Raw genomic sequence first — 19,232 nt, 5'->3', positions numbered from 1 at the left:
TGTTCTCCTTTCTTTCCCTTGTATCCCTGTCTATATAAAAATTAATTTATTTTTGTTTCCCCCATCCCTCTCCAGCCGTCTTTCTTGTTCTTTCTCTCCCTTTTCTTAGTTCCTCCCCCTCTTTTCCTTCCATGTATTCTCTATTTTTTATTCTTTCTCTTGCTCCTTGGTGGGGGGGGGGTAGTATGAGTGGCAGTGCTGGCGGGGAAATTGGGATAAGTAGCAATGTTGGGGGGAGTTCTGTTCAGCCAACTTAGGCGCTCTTGATCAAGGTCATCTGCGGATCTGAGAACTGTAGTGGGGACTTTTAATGGCAACTATAATCACAGGTAGTGTTACTCACAGTGTCATCGACTTTGTGGTGTCTAGTAGCAGTGACACCTATGCCGAAATCAGGAGATAAGGTCTCCTCCAGCCCCTCCCACTTCACATTCCTCACCAGTCAGCTGAGCTCTAGTCTCTGACCCCCCAGCCATGCAGAGAACTAAATAGGCGGCTGCGAAGAGGCTGAGGGGGCGGCCGCGGGCTCCAGGAACAGCCCAGCTGGGCAGCCACAGGCTTCAGGGACAGCCCTGCTGGGCGGCCACAAAATGGCTGGTAGAGCAGTGTGGGCTTCAGGAACAGCCAAGGATTCGGGTACCCCTGGCAAATCATCATTCGACCCCCGAGGGGGTCCTGACCCCAGGTTGAGAACCACTGCTCTAGAGACTGGGGATCTGTAAGTGTGAACAAACAGATCCCCATTCTGTCAGGGGAGGAGAGACAGATCGCCTGTTCCTCATTGTATGTATATTTTTTACTTTTTCTCCTCTTCTTTCTTTTTATTCAGTTTTTGTATTGAATTATATCAAATATGCTATTTATATATTTTCTTCTATCAATTCCCTCTGTTTTTAGAGTTCATATGATATTTCATTGTGCCACTTTCAAAGACCCTGACGGAGCGGAAATCCACGAAAACGAGTAGGCCCTACTATCTTCTCTGCTTGGGAATCGCACACCCTGAATTTGAAACTTCTAAACTGTAACATGGTTTTATTTCATGCTTTGATTTTGTGGTATTACTGCCCTTTGGCAGAAAAATAAAAGTTGTTTAATTTTCTATAATTCTAGTATTTCTATATTTATTTACTCCTCCAAGGCACATACAAAGTCCCACCCCATTCAACCTTTTCTTGAAACAAAGTAACAAAACAGAGTAATTTGCTTAGAACTTTCCTTTATTCTGAAAGATCCAGAGGTCATACACTTCGTTGTGAAGGGCAAACACAATTCAAAGTTCTTTCATCAATCACTGACTAACCAGACAACATCAACAAGACTCAAGCCCTACTCATAAGTAGGTTCGGAGCAATATATAACAGGTTAGCCAAATTAGTTTTTTTAGGGGCCCAAGTCCTGCTTTGGTTGTGGCTGTTCGAATAGCGAGCTCTTGAGGGACTTAACTCCACCCATTGTGGTGTCATTAGCCATTTAGCTTCTTTTTCTTGGAACGGCCACTGTTATTGCACATTCCAAAGTATCGGGTCATTGTGGGGTCCTTCTGGGGGGAGGAGCCTTGAATGGTGGAGTGGTGGTTCTTGGCGTTTTGGGGGGGATTTATGGGAGTGGTGGTTGTGGATGGGTGCTCAGGGGGTCGGGTTGGATCAAGTGGGCCCCGATTCATATTTTCTCTTTTTCTATTTATATTTTTTTGCTATGACATTTTAATTACATTAATAAAATAACATTTTTGGACAGTAGCTGTTGTGGAGTCCAAGTCTTTTTTGGTACAATCTCTTTTGGTGACACCATGGTACTGCCACATGCTTTATAAGTGGGATTCCCAAGCCACCATCTTTTCTTTTGTTCATTACAGTTTGGCACCTAAAAAACTTCTATTGAGCCCCAAAAACAGATCTTGTCTTGTATGGCCAGTCTTCATCACTAAAAAGAAACAGAGAAGACATGTTTAATTGGAGAAAGGTCACATAAAAGGTGCAAGTTACACTAGTGTGTTTTATACATATTGTCAGGACACCTGCGGTCAGGTGACAGATGCACACCGTTGGGGTCAGGAGTGAACCTCTAAGGTAGTGGACCCTACTGCTGACTGCTGCAGACAGAACACTGGGTGGCAAAGGAAGGCATGGCCAATGGAGCACTAACAGGGATCCCACAGGGAGGAAGAGCCTAAAATACCCCAGGGCGCGGAGTCTAAGATCCAGCAGGTGTTCACCAGAGCCTCTAGTGGTGAGGATGGACTGGGCTGCAACTGGATCCAGGTCGCGGTCACCAGAGCCCCCCAGCTCACGCTCACAGTAGGCTATAGAGGATAGAGGGGAAGCAGCAGCTCAGGATACGAGAGATAGTGAGGGGATAAACCAAAGATCGGGGCGACTAGCAGACAAGGATAAACAAAGGACACGGCAAAGGTCAAGGTCACAAGCAGACAGGGATAGTCGAGAACAAGCCAAGATTGGTAAAACAGAGACAGACGTAGCACACGGCAAGCAGGAACTCAAACACACAATGGCTTAACAAACACTGTTGATCAGCATAACTGGCTTGCAGTGCACAGGTTAATATAGAGTTCTCTGATAGGGCCTGGGGTGGAGCCATGCTTAGAGGAGAGATTACTTAAGCAGCCAGTTGAGAGTGGCTGGCCTCTAAAGCAGGACACATGGAGGAGGTAAGCTGACAGACAAACATTACTGCATAATAACCATGACACATATTTTCTTTATTGTCTTCAAGACTACAAATTAAAAATATAAAAATAATGTTTAGACTGGTAAATCAAATATGAATATTTCATATGTACAGCATGTTTATTTTATGAGTGTGTAATAGGATCCCCTGATGATCGTCTTCCCTTAGAAGACAGAAAACTGATTGATTCGGAGGTATGAGCACAGCCTCCCTCATATATAATTTATTGGGTTCTGTATGGAGGACTTATGTGAAAGGCAATTCAAAAGGAAGAAACTACCGCTGGCCTGTCTTATTATATGTCATGGAAGCACCTAGTAGCAAATGTTTTTTTCTACCATTAAGATTTTATATAAATACTGTGAAATAGGCTATACAGTACATACTCAGCAGCGTATCTACACCAGCAGAAGCTGGAAGATCCAGCTGGTAAAATTTTGTAAATGTGTAAATGGAGGACCAGATGAGCAAATCTGTGAAGCAGAATAAACAACACCCATGGATCTGGTGGAGTTGGCCTTAACAGGAAAGGGAGGATATTTATCATGTATGGAAAAGGCTTGAAGATTTTTTTAAAACCAAACATAAATTGCACTTACATCAACTATGGCCCGGATTCACATATTTATGCCACCGTAGCGTATCTCTTTTACGCTACGCTGGTGCAGCGCACAGAGGCAAGCACTGGATTCACAAAGCACTTGCTCCCACTCGCTGTTAAAGATACGCTGGGTTTCGCTGGGTTTCCTCAGCGTAAGCCAGTGTAGGTGGAAGTGGGCGTAAGCAATGCTAATGAGGCGTGACCCCATGCAAATGATGGGCCAAGCGTCATAGAAGTACTTAAAATGAACGGCGCATGCGCCGTCCCGTGGCCGCATCCCAGTGCAACTGCCTAAGATACGTTGAATCACTGCCTACGACGTGAACGTAACCTACGCCTAGTCATATTCACGTACAACGTAAACGACAAAAGATACGACGGCTTGTGTTCCCTGGTCCATACCTTTGCATGAGTTGCGCCTCCTATGTTTGGAATAACTTTACGCCAGACGTACGACTTACGCAAACCGTGTATATGATGCGCCAGGCGCAACTACGTTTGTGAATCGGCGTATCTCCCTCATTTGCATATGTGCATAGAAAATCTATGGGAGCGGCAAATGCGCCCGGCGTAAATATGCGCCCACGATACGATGGCGTAGGCAAGTTACGTTGGTCGTAGGAAGCCTATTTTTAGGCGTATCTAGTTTTGTGGGCACGGCGCACAGATACGACGGCGCATATTTACACTTACACGGCGTATCTGGAGATACGTCGGCGTACGTGCTTTGTGAATCCGGGCCTATATCTTTAAATGGCACCAACACAGTCACTAAGGGAACACCGCCAGCGCGCCGCTCACTGCTCGGAGTCGGCGTGTGTTCCCAAAACAGGTAATCACATCACTGGATGTGTTTTGTCAGAAATTAAGTTTGCAGAAAGTGCAATTCATGCATGGTTTTAAAATAATCTTTTAAATAATCTTTAATATATACTATACCATATCAGCATTTTCCGATTTTCTTGGTGGATATCTGTTAATAGTGGCTCGATGAGGAGGATAGAAGGGAAGGAATTAGGAGCTATCTTCTAGAACTGGATCCTTGGAATATAAAAGAGGGAGAAAGGCATCCATTCATTGACCACCCTAATTATAGAGGGTCAATTTGATCTGGAATAAAACACAATCTATGAATGGAAGGGTCGGACCCTACAATCATATGCCTACTCTCCATTCCATGATTCTGTTTCATTCATAGAAGGTGTAGTACAGCTTACATGAATGGTGCAGCTGCACAGAAAAGGCGTCCATAGTCAGGCTCTTTTGGCGAGAGCCAGTGACAGCCTCTTAGTTCTATTAACCCCCACTGCACCAGAGGATTACTGCGGCGGGGATGGGGACCTGGATGGAGGAGGATTACACCTAAATGAAGAGGCATCAGCACAAGGCACCCATCCGACAGACTGTAAATTATGCCCCTTGTGCTGATTTTTATTTTATTTTATTATTTTGGCTGCACTTAGGCTTTATTGGAACCCTGGAAACAGAATACTCCTCCTAAGGCTATGCCTTGTAGTATAGATCATAATGACAGCCAGGTAACTAACCTTCTCAGTTTTAAAGGTCAGCAATGGCAGCTATATTTCCTTTAATTGTTCAGCAAACTTTAGAGACCTGGCTCCATTAAACACTGTTAACACTCCATTAAGACACTGGTAAAACCAACACTCAAAGAATCTTTACTTCATAAAGTAACACACACAGGATTATTATCTGTACGGGGCTTAATCAGCCATTTCCAGCTCAGGCTCACTGGGCAGCGATGACAAGACCCCGGGTTATTGTATGCACCCTCGTCACCATTTTGCAAGTGGTTTTGCTCACAAGACGGTAATTAAAGTGCAAGTAACAGATTTGTAAACAGAAGAAGAAAGCGTGCCATAGAAATGTAGACTTATAATGAAAGCATTTTACCTTCTGACTCTTCAGATCACAAAGAGGACACAAAATCTTCAGCGATAACACTCCTCATCTAATTGGCCAGCGGAAGCTACTGTGGGAAGATTTCAATGAGAAGACATATTAGAACTTAAACTGAAGAGACATCTCTACATCAGATGAGGGTTGGAAGAAACAATAAGTTACAGATCAATCCTCTTTGTACTATTTGCTACTTTTAGTATAAATCATATGCTAAGGATTGGAATCATTCAACAGTAAGCAAAGCGATCCCTGGTGTCTCCCACATCGTGTTTGTGATCCGCTGCGGGTGTCAATACAAAAGTAACGTCACCCCCACGGTTACGGTTTTCCACCAAAGGATTACATGGTCCAAAAGCGATCATGCAATCCGGCTCCAAAAAATATATCTGCATCTAAGTTGTAAACCCTTACACATACCTAATGAAGTCACTGGCCTTAGTTGATACACAGAGATGAAAAAAATCCTCCTACAAAAGTTGTACCTGTTTATTTACAGGCGTCTTTCCCTCTACATCAGCAGCTGCCAACCTTTTGGGCAACAGGGTTTTGAGGCAGCTAATTTTCCCAGGGACCAGGGGGAGGGGCGGGGGAATGTGATGGGGGTGGATGGTGAAGGGAATATTCAGAGTCTGTCTTCAGCCCCCTTAAAATCACAGTCCCACAGTTTCCTCAGTTCCCCTACAATTCATGCTTGGTTTTAAAATAATCTTTAATAAATACTATACTATATGAGCATTTTCTGGTATCATTGGTGGATATCTTTGAATGGTGGCTTGATGAGGAGGAGAGGAGGGAGAGAATTAGGAGTTATCTTCTAGAACTGGATCCTTGAAATTATTATTATTATTATTATTATTATACAGGATTTATATAGCGCCAACAGTTTGCACAGTGCTTTACAACATCAGGGAAGACAGTACAGTTACAATACAATTCAATACAGGAGGGATCAGAGGGCCCTGCTCGTTAGAGATTACAGTCTAGAAGAGAGGGTCAAGTGGAACAAAGGGTAGTAGCTGTGGGGGATGATCAGATGGACAAAATGAAAATACAGTTGTTAGGTGTGGGTAGGATAGGCTTCTCTGAAGAGGAGGGTTTTCAGGGATCCTCTAAAAGCTAATAGAGAAGGAGATAGATGGACAAATTGGGGTAAGGAGTTCCATAGGCTTGGAGAGGCTCTGGAAAAGTCCTGGAGGTGAGCATAGGAGCAGGTGATGAGAGAGCTAGAGAGCAGGAGGTCTTGAGAAGAACGAAGAGAATGATTAGGTTGGTATTTAGAGACTAGGTCAGAGATGTAGTTGGGGGCAGAGTTGTGGATGGCTTTGTAGGTAGTTGTTAGTATTTTGAATTTAATTTGTTGGGTGAGTGGAAGCCAGTGGAGGGATTGACAGAAAGGAGTAGCAGAGACAGAGCGGTTGGTAAGGTGGATGAGTCTGGCAGCATTCATGATGAATTGAAGGGGGGAAAAACTATGTAGAGGTAAACCAATGAGGAGGGAGTTGCAGTAATCGAGGCGAGAGATGCCCAGGGAGTGAATTAAGAGTTTTGGAATGCCAACAGGTCCAATGTTAGGTCCTCCACCTGTGACAAAGGGGCCAAAACACCTCTCTGTGATCCAGTTGTTGACAGCTTAGAAGTCTGCCTGTCAATTTGTCACACCTGGAATGTGTACTGCTGTTAGCACCAGAGACAATTCCACTTCCTTCTCAGCTGTTCCACTTCTGGTGTCTCCTTGATGACTGATGTAGGCCACAGCGGTGGTGCTGTCTGAATGGACCCAAGTTTTTGGGAAGTTTTGATTCTCCCTCTGACCAGGTTCCCTGACCTGTCAAGAATCAGAGGACTCCCCCCTGGGGTTTCTATGAATGAAACACAATCTATGAATGGAAGGGTCGGACCCTACAATCATATGCCTACTCTCCATTCCATGATTCTGTTTGATTCATAGAAGGTGTAGTACAGCTTCCATGAATGGTGCAGCTGCACAGAAAAGGTGGCCATAGTCAGGCTCTTTTGGCGAGAGCCAGTGACAGCCCCTTAGTTCTATTAACCCCCACTGCACCAGAGGATTACTGCGGTGGGGATGGGGACCTGGATGGAGGAGGATTTCACCTAAATGAAGAGGCATCAGCACAAGGCACCATTCTACAGACTGTAAGTTATGTCCCTTGTTTTTTTTTTTTTGGCTGCACTTAGGCTTTATTAGAACCCTGGAAACAGAATACTCCTCCTAAGGCTATGCCTTGTAGTATAGATCATCATGACAGCCAGGTAACTAACCTTGTCAGTTTTAAAGGTCAGCAATGGCAGCTATATTTCCTTTAATTGTTCAGCAAACTTTAGAGACCTGGCTCCATTAAACACTGTTAACACTTTATTCATAACCTTTTGTTCCACTTGACCCTCCCTTGTAGATTGTAAGCTCTAATGAGCAGGGCCCTCTGATCCCTCCTGTATTGAATTGTACTGTCTGCCCTCATGTTGTAAAGCGCTGCACAAACTGCTGGCGCTATATAAATCCTGTATAATAATAATAATAATTAAGACACTGGTAAAACCAACACGTAAAGAATCTTTAGTTCATAAAGTAACGCACACAGGATTATTATCTGTACGGGGCTTAATCAGCCATTTCCAGCTCAGGCTCACTGGGCAGCGATGACAAGACCCCGGGTTATTGTATGCACCCTCGTCACCATTTTGCAAGTGGTTTTGCTCACAAGACGGTAATTAAAGTGCAAGTAACAGATTTGTAAACAGAAGAAGAAAGCGTGCCATAGAAATGTAGACTTATAATGAAAGCATTTTACCTTCTGACTCTTCAGATCACAAAGAGGACACAAAATCTTCAGCGATAACACTCCTCATCTAATTGGCCAGCGGAAGCTACTGTGGGAAGATTTCAATGAGAAGACAAATTAGAACTTAAACTGAAGAGACATCTCTACATCAGATGAGGGTTGGAAGAAACAATAAGTTACAGATGAATCCTCTTTATACTATTTGCTACTTTTAGTATAAATCATATGCTAAGGATTGGAATCATTCAACAGTAAGCAAAGTGATCCCTGGTGTCTCCCAAATCGTGTTTGTGATCCGCTGCGCGTGTCAATACAAAAGTAACGTCACCCCCAAGCCCAGTACGGTTTTCCACCACAGGATCACATGATCCAAAAGCGACCATGCGATCCGACTCCAAACTAAGATGTCTGCACCTTGGTTATAAACCATTACACATACCTAGTGAAGTGACTGACACAGAGATTAAACAAATTCTCCTACATAAGTTGTACCTGTTTATTTACAGGTGTTTTTCCCTCTACATCAGCAGTTACAATCCTTTTTGGCAACAGTGATTGGTTTCATGGAAGCCAATTCTCTCAGGGACCGGAGGGAGGGGGCGGGGGAATGTGATGGGGGTTGAGGGCATATTCAGAGTCTGTCTTCAGCCCCCTTCAAATCACAGCCCCCCTTTACAGCACAGTCCCACAGTGTGCTCGGTTCCCCTACAATTCATGCTTGGTTTTAAAATAATCTTTTATAAATACTACACTATATGAGCATTTTCTGGTTTCCTTGATGGATATCTGTGAATGGTGGCTTGATGAGGAGGATAGGAGGGAAGGAATTAGGAGTTATCTTCTAGAACTGGATCCTTGGAATATAAAAGAGGGAGAAAGGCATCCATTCATGCATTCATTGACCACCCTAGTTATAGAGGGTCAATTTGATAAGGTAAGTGGGCATTTTTCCATGTATGCACAAGGTGTGACATCACAAGCACGGTGGTGGAGGGATTTAGAAGAATTTGTTGTTTGAACACTGGAAAAGTACAAATATATAAAATAGTGGACTTTTGCTTTTTTGCATGTATGTTACCTGTTGGTAATCTCTACAACTAGAGGGTGTAGTGCCACTTATTTTGTTTTTTAAGTTGAACAATGACTTGTCAAATCCACCTTGGTATGGTGGAAGGAGAAGCATGATGTCCTCTGCGAGAGCCTTTTGGAGGGGCAAAGAGAGAATCTAAGGCCCAGATTCTCAAAGGGCTTACGACGGCGCAGCGCCATGTACGCCGTCGTAAGTCCTAATCTGACCCGTCGTATCTATGCGACTGATTCTTAGAATCAGTTACGCATAGATATCCATTAGATCCGACAGGCTTAAGTCTCTTACGCCATCGGATCTAAACTGCATTTTTTTTTGACCGCTAGATGGCGCTTCCGTCGAATTCCGTGGAGTATGCAAATTAGCTAGATATGCGAATTCCAGAACGTACGCGCGCCCGACGCAGTAAAGTTACGACGTTTACGTTAGGCTTTTCCCGGCGTAAAGTTGCCCCTGCTATATGAGGCGCAGCCAATGTTAAGTATGGCCGTCGTTCCCGCGTCGAAATTTGAAAAAGTTACGTCGTTTGCGTAAGTCGTCCGTGAATGGAGCTGGACGTCATTTACGTTCACGTCGAAACCAATGACGTCCTTGCGGCGTACTTTGGAGCAATGCACACTGGGAAATTCCATGGACGGCGCATGCTCCGTTCCGAAAAACCGTCAATCACGTCCGGTCACAGTAGTTTTGCATAAAACACACCCCCCTGATCCAAATTTGAATTAGGCGGGCTTACGCCGGCCGATTTACACTACGCCGCCGCAACTTACGGAGCAAGTGCTTTGAGAATACAGCACTTGCCCGTGTAAGTTGCGGAGGCGTAACGTAAATCAGATACGTTACGCCCGCACAATTTTACGCTTCTCTACGTGAATCTGCCCCTAAAAGTCTAATGCCACGTACACACGGTCGTTTTTTGTCTTGTAAAAAAACGTTGTTTTTTCTCATGAAAAAAAACGAAGTTTTTCAAACTTCATTTTAAAAAAACGACGTTGCCTACACACCATCGTTTTTTCAAAATGTTCTAGCAAAGCGCGGTAACGTTCAGCACGTACGGCGGCACTCTGTTCCATTCAAGCTTGCGTCATAACTTGCTTCTGAGCATGCGCGGGTTTAAAAACGTCGTTTTAGCCCACACACAGTCATTTTTTATGACACAAAAAACGACGTTTTGAAAAACTACATAAAAAATTGAAGCATGTTCGAATTTTTTTTTTGTCATTTTTCAGAAGACATAAAACAAAGTTTTCCCCACACACAGTCATTTTAAATGACCTTTTTAAAAATGTCGTTTTTTTTCATCACAAAAAACGACCGTGTGTACGCAGCATAAAGGAGGCCATAGCTGATAGGTAAATACGTACAGCAAGTACCAAGTCCCGCTGGGCCAGTTCAGTGCCACAAGAATCACCAGAAGGCTCTCAACACTCAAAGAATCTTTACTCCGTAAAGTAACGCACACACACAAGCGTGTCGAGATCCTATGGGGAAAATGACCGCACCAGCCAAGCAGACACTGGCTGGAAAAAGCGCCTAGAGGCGATTCAGTTTGCATGTGTAGCGCTATACAAGTCATTCACACAGGATTATTATCTGTACGGGGCTTAATCAGCCATTTCCAGCTCAGGCTCACTGGGCAGCGATGACAAGACCCCGGGTTATTGTATGCACCCTCGTCACCATTTTGCAAGTGGTTTTGCTCACAAGACGGTAATTAAAGTGCAAGTAACAGATTTGTAAACAGAAGAAGAAAGCGTGCCATAGAAATGTAGACTTATAATGAAAGCATTTTACCTTCTGACTCTTCAGATCACAAAGAGGACACAAAATCTTCAGCGATAACACTCCTCATCTAGTTGGCCAGCGGAAGCTACTGTGGGAAGATTTCAATGAGAAGACAAATTAGAACTTAAACTGAAGAGACATCTCTACATCAGATGAGGGTTGGAAGCAACAATAAGTTACAGATGAATCCTCTTTATACTATTTGCTACTTTTAGTATAAATCATATGCTAAGGATTGGAATCATTCAACAGTAAGCAAAGTGATCCCTGGTGTCTCCCACATCGTGTTTGTGATCCGCTGTGGGTGTCAATACAAAAGTAACGACACCCCCAAGCCCAGTGCGGTTTTCCACCACAGGATCACATGATCCAAAAACGACCATGCGATCCAGCTCCAAAAAGATTTCTGCACCTTGGTTATAAACCATTACACATACCTAGTGAAGTGACTGACCTTAGTTTATACACAGAGATTAAACAAATTCTCCTACATAAGTTGTACCTGTTTATTTACAGGTGTTTTTCCCTCTACATCAGCAGTTACAATCCTTTTTGGCAACAGTGATTGGTTTCGTGGAAGCCAATTTTCCCAGGGACCGGAGGGAGGGGGCGGGGGAATGTGATGGGGGTTGAGGGCATATTCAGAGTCTGTCTTCAGCCCCCTTTACAGCACAGTCCCACAGTGTCCTCGGTTCCCCTACAATTCATGCTTGGTTTTAAAATAATCTTTAATAAATACTATACTATATGAGCATTTTCTGGTTTCCTTGATGGATATCTGTGAATGGTGGCTAAATGAGGAGGATAGAAGGGAAGGAATTAGGAGTTATCTTCTAGAACTGGATCCTTGGAATATAAAAAAGAGGGAGAAAGGCATCCATTCATGCATTCATTGACCATCCTAGTTATAGAGGGTCAATTTGATCAGGTAAGTGGGCATTTCTCCATTTATGCACGAGGTGTGACATCACAAGCACGGTGGTGGAGGAAGTTTGAATGAATTTCTGAGTGTTGTTTGAGCACCAGAAAAGTGCACATATATAAAATAGTGGACTTTCGCGTTTTTGCATGTATGTTACCAGTTGGTAATCTCTACAACTAGAGGTTGTAGTGCCATTTATTTTGTTTTTTAGGGAGAACAATGACTTGTCAAATCCACCTTGTCATGGTGGAAAGAGAAGCATTATGCCCTCTGTGAGAGCTTTATGGAGGGGCAAAGAGAAAATCCGAAAGTCTAAAGGAGGTTACAGCTGATAGATAAATACGTACAGCAAGTACCAAGTCCCGCTAGGCCAGTTCAGTGCCACAACAATCATCAGAATGCTTTCTAATTTGATCCGTCGGATCAGTCTTTAGCAGAGGAAAGGCATAGATCAGAGGAAACTCAGCCCATGGAATCGCCGGAGCATCTCCTGGGAAAGCCCAGGGATCTCTGGACCTGTCGATGAGCCTGTCCAGATTGTTGTAGAAATGGAATGCCAACAGGTCCATGTTCACGTCCTCCACCTGTGACAAAGGGGCCAAAACACCTCTCTGTGATCCAGTTGTTGACAGCTTAGAAGTCTGCCTGCCAATTTTCCACACCTGGAATGTGTACTGCTGTTAGCGCCAGAGACAATTTCACTTCCTTCTCAGCTGTTCCACTTCTGGTGTCTCCTTGATGACTGATGTAGGCCACAGCGGTGGTGCTGTCCGAATGGACCCAAGTTTTTGGGAAGTTTTGATTCTCCCTCCGACCAGGTTCCCTGAACTGTCAACAGTCAGAGGACTCCCCCCTGGGGTTTCTATGAATGAAACACAATCTATGAATGGAAGGGTCGGACCCTACAATCATATGCCAACTCTCCATTCCATGATTCTGTTTAATTTAGCTTACATGAATGGTGCAGCTGCACAGAAAAGGTGTCCATAGTCAGTCTCTTTTGGCGAGAGCCAGTGACAGCCCCTTAGTTCTATTAACACCTACTGCACCAGAGGATTACTGCAGCGGGGATGGGGACATGGATGGAGGAGAATTTCACACAAATGAAGAGGCATCAGCACAATCTACAGAATGTAAGTTATGTCCCTTGTGCTGATTTTTTTGTTTTTTTATTTTGGCTGCACTTAGGCTTTATTAGAACCCTGGAAACAGAATACTTCTCCCAAGGCTATGCCTTGTAGTATAGATCACCATGACAGCCAGTTAACTAACCTTGTCAGTTTTAAAGGTCAGCAATGGCAGCTATATTTCCTTTAATTGTTCAGCAAACTTTAGAGACCTGGCTCCATTAAACACTGTTAACACTCCATTAAGACACTGGTAAAACCAACACTCAAAGAATCTTTAGTTCATAAAGTAACACACACAGGATTATTATCTGTACGGGGCTTAATCAGCCATTTCCAGCTCAGGCTCACTGGGCAGCGATGACAAGACCCCGGGTTATTGTATGCACCCTCGTCACCATTTTGCAAGTGGTTTTGCTCACAAGACGGTAATTAAAGTGCAAGTCACAGATTTGTAAACAGAAGAAGAAAGCGTGCCATAGAAATGCAGACTTATAATGAAAGCATTTTACCTTCTGACTCTTCAGATCACAAAGAGGACACAAAATCTTCAGCGATAACACTCCTCATCTATTTGGCCAGCGGAAGCTACTGTGGGAAGATTTCAATGAGAAGACAAATTAGAACTTAAACTGAAGAGACATCTCTACATCAGATGAGGGTTGGAAGAAACAATAAGTTACTGATCAATCCTCTTTGTACTATTTGCTACTTTTAGTATAAATCATATGCTAAGGATTGGAATCATTCAACAGTAAGCAAAGTGATCCCTGGTGTCTCCCACATCGTGTTTGTGATCCACTGCGCGTGTCAATACAAAAGTAACGACACCCCCAAGCACAGTGCGGTTTTCCACCACAGGATCACATGGTCCAAAAACGACCATGCGATCCGGCTCCAAAAAAATGTCTACACCTTGGTTGTAAACCCTTATGCACGATTGGCTTTCTCGACGGGAAAACTGCCATGTTTGCTTTTTGTCGGGAAAACCGGTCGTGTGTATGCTCCGTAGCAGTTTTCCAGACGAGAAAACTGCCCGCAAAAAAATTAGAACCAGCTCTCTTTTTTTCTGTTGTGATTCCCGGTGGTCTTTTTCCCGTCGCGAAAAACGCTCGCGTGTATGCTTTTTTAGGGGGTAAAAAAAAATGCACGTGCTCAGAATCAAGTATGAGACGGAAGTGCTCGTTCTGGTAAAACTAGCGTTCGTAATGGAGATAGCACATTCGTCGCGCTGTAACGGACTGAAAAGCACAAGGCTGAAAAGCGCAAATCGTCTCTCACCAAACTTCAGCCCCCCTTCAAATCACAGCCCCCCCTTACAGCACAGTCCCACAGTGTCCTCGGCTCCCCTACAATTCATGCTTGGTTTTAAAATAATCTTTAATAAATACTACACTATATAGTCAGGCTCTTTTGGCGAGAGCCAGTGACAGCCCCTTAGTTCTATTTACCCCCACTGTACCAGAGGATTATTGCGGCGGGGATGGGGACCTGGATGGAGGAGGATTTCACCTAAAAGAAGAGGCATCGGCACAAGGCACCCATCCTACAGACTGTAAATTATGTCTCTTGTGCTGATTATTATGTTTTTTGGCTGCACTTAGGCTTTATTAGAACCCTGGAAACAGAATACTTCTAATGCCGCGTACACACGATCGTTTTTCGGCATGAAAAAAAAACGACGTTTTTAAAAACGTCATTTAAAATGATCGTGTTTTTCGGCTTCTGAAAAATGTCAAAAAATTTTTTTCGAACATGCTGCATTTTTTCACGTCGTTTTTCGTGTTGTTAAAAATGATCGTGTGTGGGCAAAAATGACGTTTTAAACCTGCGCATGCCCAGAAGCAAGTTATGAGACGGGAGCGTTCGTTCTGGTAAAACTACCGTTCATAATGGAGTAAGCACATTCATCACGCTGTAACAGACAAAAAAGCGTGAATCGTCTTTTACTAACAAGTAACCAGCTAAAAGCAGCCCAAAGGCGAATAGAACTTCCCCTTTAGAGTGCCGTCGCTTTGTTCATCATTTTTCAAAAACAATGGTGTGTGGGCAACATCGTTTTTAATGATGAAGTTGGAAAAACTTTGTTTTTTGGACATGCTGAAAAACTATCGTGTGTACGCGGCATAAGGCTATGCCTTGTAGTATAGATCATCATGACAGCCAGGTAACTAACCTTGTCAGTTTTAAAGGTCAGCAATGGCAGCTATATTTCCTTTAATTGTTCAGCAAACTTTAGAGACCTGGCTCCATTAAACACTGTTAACACTCCATTAAGACACTGGTAAAACCAACACTCAAGGAATCTTTACTTCATAAAGTAACACACACAGGATTATTATCTGTACGGGGCTTAATCAGCCATTTCCAGCTCAGGCTCACTGGGCAGCGATGACAAGACCCCGGGTTATTGTATGCACCCTCGTCACCATTTTGCAAGTGGTTTTGCTCACAAGACGGTAATTAAAGTGCAAGTAACAGATTTGTACACAGAAGAAGAAAGCGTGCCATAGAAACGTAGACTTATAATGAAAGCATTTTACCTTCTGACTCTTCAGATCACAAAGAGGACACAAAATCTTCAGCGATAACACTCCTCATCTAATTGGCCAGCGGAAGCTACTGTGGGAAGATTTCAATGAGAAGACAAATTAGAACTTAAACTGAAGAGACATCTCTACATCAGATGAGGGTTGGAAGAAACAATAAGTTATTGATGAATCCTCTTTGTACTATTTGCTACTTTTAGTATAAATCATATGCTAAGGATTGGAATCATTCAACAGTAAGCAAAGCGATCCCTGGTGTCTCCCACATCGTGTTTGTGATCCGCTGTGGGTGTCAATACAAAAGTAACGATAAACCCAAGCCCAGTGAGGTTTTCCACCACAGGATCACATGGTCCAAAAGCGACCATGCGTTCCGGCTACAAAAAAATGTCTGCACCTTGGTTGTAAACCCTTATGAATCGTACACACGACCGGCTTTCTCGAAAACTGCCATGTTTGCTTTTTGTTGGGAAAACCGGTCGTGTGTATGCTCCGTAGCAGTTTTCCAGACGAGAAAACTGCCCGCAAAAAAATTAGAACCAGCTCTCTTTTTTCCCGTCGCGAAAACCGCTCGCGTGTATGCTTTTTCGAGGGGGAAAAAAAGTGCGCATGCTCAGAATTAAGTATGATACGGGAGCGCTCGTTCTGGTAAAACTAGCGTTCGTAATGGAGATAGCACATTCGTCGCGCTGTAACGGACTGAAAAGCACGAGGCTGAAAAGAGCGAATCGTCTCTCACCAAACTTTTACTAACACGAGGATCAGCAAAAGCAGCCCAAAGGGTGGCGCCATTTGAATGGAACTTCCCCTTTATAGTACCGTTGTAGTTCACTGCGCTTTGGTCGGGTGGGATTTGGCATGAACGTTCTACATAAGTTGTACCTGTTTATTCATAGGTGTCTTTCCCCCTACATTAGCAAGTCCCAACCTTTTTGGCACCAGGCTTAGTGGTTTAGTGGCAGCCAATTTTCCCAGGGACCAGGGTGTTGGGTGGGGGAATGTGATGGGGGCGGATGGTGGAGAGAATATTCATAGAGTCTGTCTTCAGTCCCCCTTCAAATTACAGCCCCCCTTTACAGCACAGTCCCACAGTGTCCTTGGTTCCCCTGCAAATCAAAGCCCCCCTTTATATTGAAGTGCCTCTTTACATCAGAGTGCCCCTTTACATTCATGGGGACTGCACTGTAAAGGGACACTCCAATGTAAAGGGGACTGCGCTGTAAAGGGGCACTCCAATGTAAAGGGGACTGCACTGTAAAGGGGCACTCCAATGTAAAGGGGACTGCACTGTAAAGGGGCATGCCAATGCAAAGGGCAGTCCCCTTTACATTGGAGTGCCCCTTTACATTGGAGTGCCCCTTTACAGTGCATTTCCCTTTACATTGGAGTGCCCCTTTACATTGGCATGCCCCTTTACAGGCTATAGAGCTTAGAATCACACTAAACTCACACAGGCTGCACTTAGACTGAGGCTGCACTTAGGCTTTAATGTGAAATAGAAACAAATATTTTCTCCACGGGAGGTTAGTAAGAAAAATGCAGAATGAAGATAATTATAGACACAAAGATGCACAATTTCCTGAGCAGGTCGCTATGAATAGCAGTCACTATCATGTTTACATAGTGGAAGGGTCCCGGGGTTATATATAGCTGTGCAGGTAGAGGACAATGTCTGGCGATGTAGGGAGGGAGCAATCCTTCTAGCGGAGGGGGCAGGATATCCTGATTACAGAGCGCTCCGGGGCCACAGGCAGACATCTCCGAAGACGACAGCGACTCTGCTCACCCAAAGACGACAACGACTCTACTCAGGGCCGCCATCAGGAATTATGGGGCCCCTTACACAGCTTCAGTCAGCTGCCGCGAATTGAGAAGCGGAGGGGGGCCCTTTACAAATTATTAATAAAAATTTAAAGTTTAAAAAAATTAATAAAAAAAATATATAAAATAAATAAATAAACATTTATAATAAAAAAAAAGGGGGGGTTGCGAGGGTTGCCATCCAGGGCCCTGGGGACCTCTGGGCCCTTTAATAAAAAAATAAAAAACATTTATAAAAAAATAAAAAAAAGGGGGTTTGCCACATGGGGCCCAGGAGAACTCATGAGCCCTTTAATATATATATATATAAGGAATAAAAAGAAAAAAAAAAAGAAATAAAATAATAATAATAAAAAAAAAAGAATTTATAAAAAAAGGGGGGTTGCCATCCGGGGCCCTGGGGATCTCCGGGCCCCTGGGGACCTCCGGACCTCTAAAAAAAAAAAAAATGGCCCTTTAATAAAAATATATATAAAAAATATATATATTTTTTATAAAAAATAAATAAAAAAAAGGGGAGTTGTCATCTGGGGCCCTGTGGGCCTCCGGACCCCTAAAAAAAAGGAGGTTGCTCAACCGAAGACGACAGCGACTCTGCTCAACCGAAGACGACAGCGACTCTGCTCAACTGAAGACGACAGCGACTCTGCTCACCCAAAGACGACAACGACTCTACTCAGGGCAGCCATCAGGAATTATGGGGCCCCTTACACAGCTTCAGTCAGCTGCCGCAAATTGAGAAGCGGAGGGGGGCCCTTTACAAATTATTATCGACAGCGACTCTGCTCACCCAAAGACGACAGCGACTCTGCTCACCCAAAGACGACAGCGACTCTGCTCAACCAAAGACGACAGCGACTCTGCTCAACCAAAGACGACAGCGACTCTGCTCACCCAAAGACGACAGCGACTCTGCTCACCCAAAGACGACAGCGACTCTGCTCACCCAAAGACGACAGCGACTCTGCTCACCCAAAGACGACAGCGACTCTGCTCAACCAAAGACGACAGCGACTCTGCTCACCCAAAGACGACAGCGACTCTGCTCACCCAAAGATGACAGTGACTGCTCAACCGAAGACGACAGCGACTCTGCTCACTAAACTGTCTACACCAGATTACAATGACACAGACGACGTCTCGGGAATGGTCAGGCCACCAATGGCTTTATCCTATTTGATATTGCACTTGTCCTTCAAACTCCAATTTACTCTTCAGTTTAGATAAAGTTGTGAAGGATTAGAACGTATCAGGCTTTTATTACTATCTGAGCCTTCCGCCCCAGTGACCCCGGTTCCTCTCATTCCTTGTCCTGATGTCATAAGGATAAAAAATTAGGGGAAACCACAGACAGCAAGAACAACCTAATAATACAAAAAAGTAGAGATGCGTAGGGCTGTGCAAAAAATCGATTCGATTAAAAAATCGAGTTGGTAGGTCAAATCGATTCAGATTTTGACAAAATCTTTTTTTTTCGATATGAACGGTACTCATTGGAAATCATGGGGTACGACTTGTCATGCAGGACAAGTCGCAGAAGTGGGAAAGGGGCCTAAACCTTCACTAACAACATATCATGAGCTTCTTAAAAACACACAATTGTCCTTTCCAACACGGAAAATACTGAGTCATCTAGAACACAATATCAGATCTATGTATCACCGATCCCAACACAACCCCAGTATGTAAACAAAACAGAGACTAGAGGGTGGGGTAGAGGGGCACAGAGAGAATTCTTCTTGGGTCACATGTTACAGATGACAAGGGGCCATCGCAGGCCAGGAGCTCAGGAATTCAGCGTGGGCTCGGTGAAGGGCAGAGTGGACGGTTTGTTACCAATGTGGTGGGCAGAGTACAATCTGCAGAGATAAGCGATATCTGACTCAGAACTGCAAGCAGCTGTCTCTGCATCTTCCAGAAGTTAC

At 44.0% G+C, this 19,232-nt stretch overlaps 1 long non-coding RNA gene across 6 annotated transcripts in view; it reads right to left on the bottom strand.

Annotated features, from left to right (window-relative positions):
* Positions 1-1,202: 1,202 nt before the first annotated feature.
* LOC120913303 overlaps positions 1,203-19,232 on the bottom strand; it is a 28,625-nt gene continuing 10,595 nt past the window's right edge. The window contains exons 2-7 of one of the 6 annotated variants that reach the window (XR_005743504.1): positions 15,481-15,559; positions 13,450-13,528; positions 10,898-10,976; positions 8,026-8,104; positions 5,207-5,282; positions 1,203-1,926 (exon numbers count right to left, since the gene is read on the bottom strand). This is a non-coding gene — a long non-coding RNA (uncharacterized LOC120913303). Of the gene's footprint in view, positions 1,927-5,206; positions 5,286-8,025; positions 8,105-10,897; positions 10,977-13,449; positions 13,529-15,480; positions 15,560-19,232 lie in introns of all 6 variants that reach the window. The other 5 variants (XR_005743502.1, XR_005743503.1, XR_005743501.1 and 2 more) reach the window with 5 other exon arrangements.

Source organism: Rana temporaria, chromosome 9, assembly GCF_905171775.1.
Source record: "Rana temporaria chromosome 9, aRanTem1.1, whole genome shotgun sequence".
Taxonomy (NCBI): Eukaryota; Metazoa; Chordata; class Amphibia; order Anura; family Ranidae; genus Rana; species Rana temporaria.
Note: the sequence above shows the minus strand (reverse complement) of the source record. Positions and strands in the feature narration are given on the sequence as shown.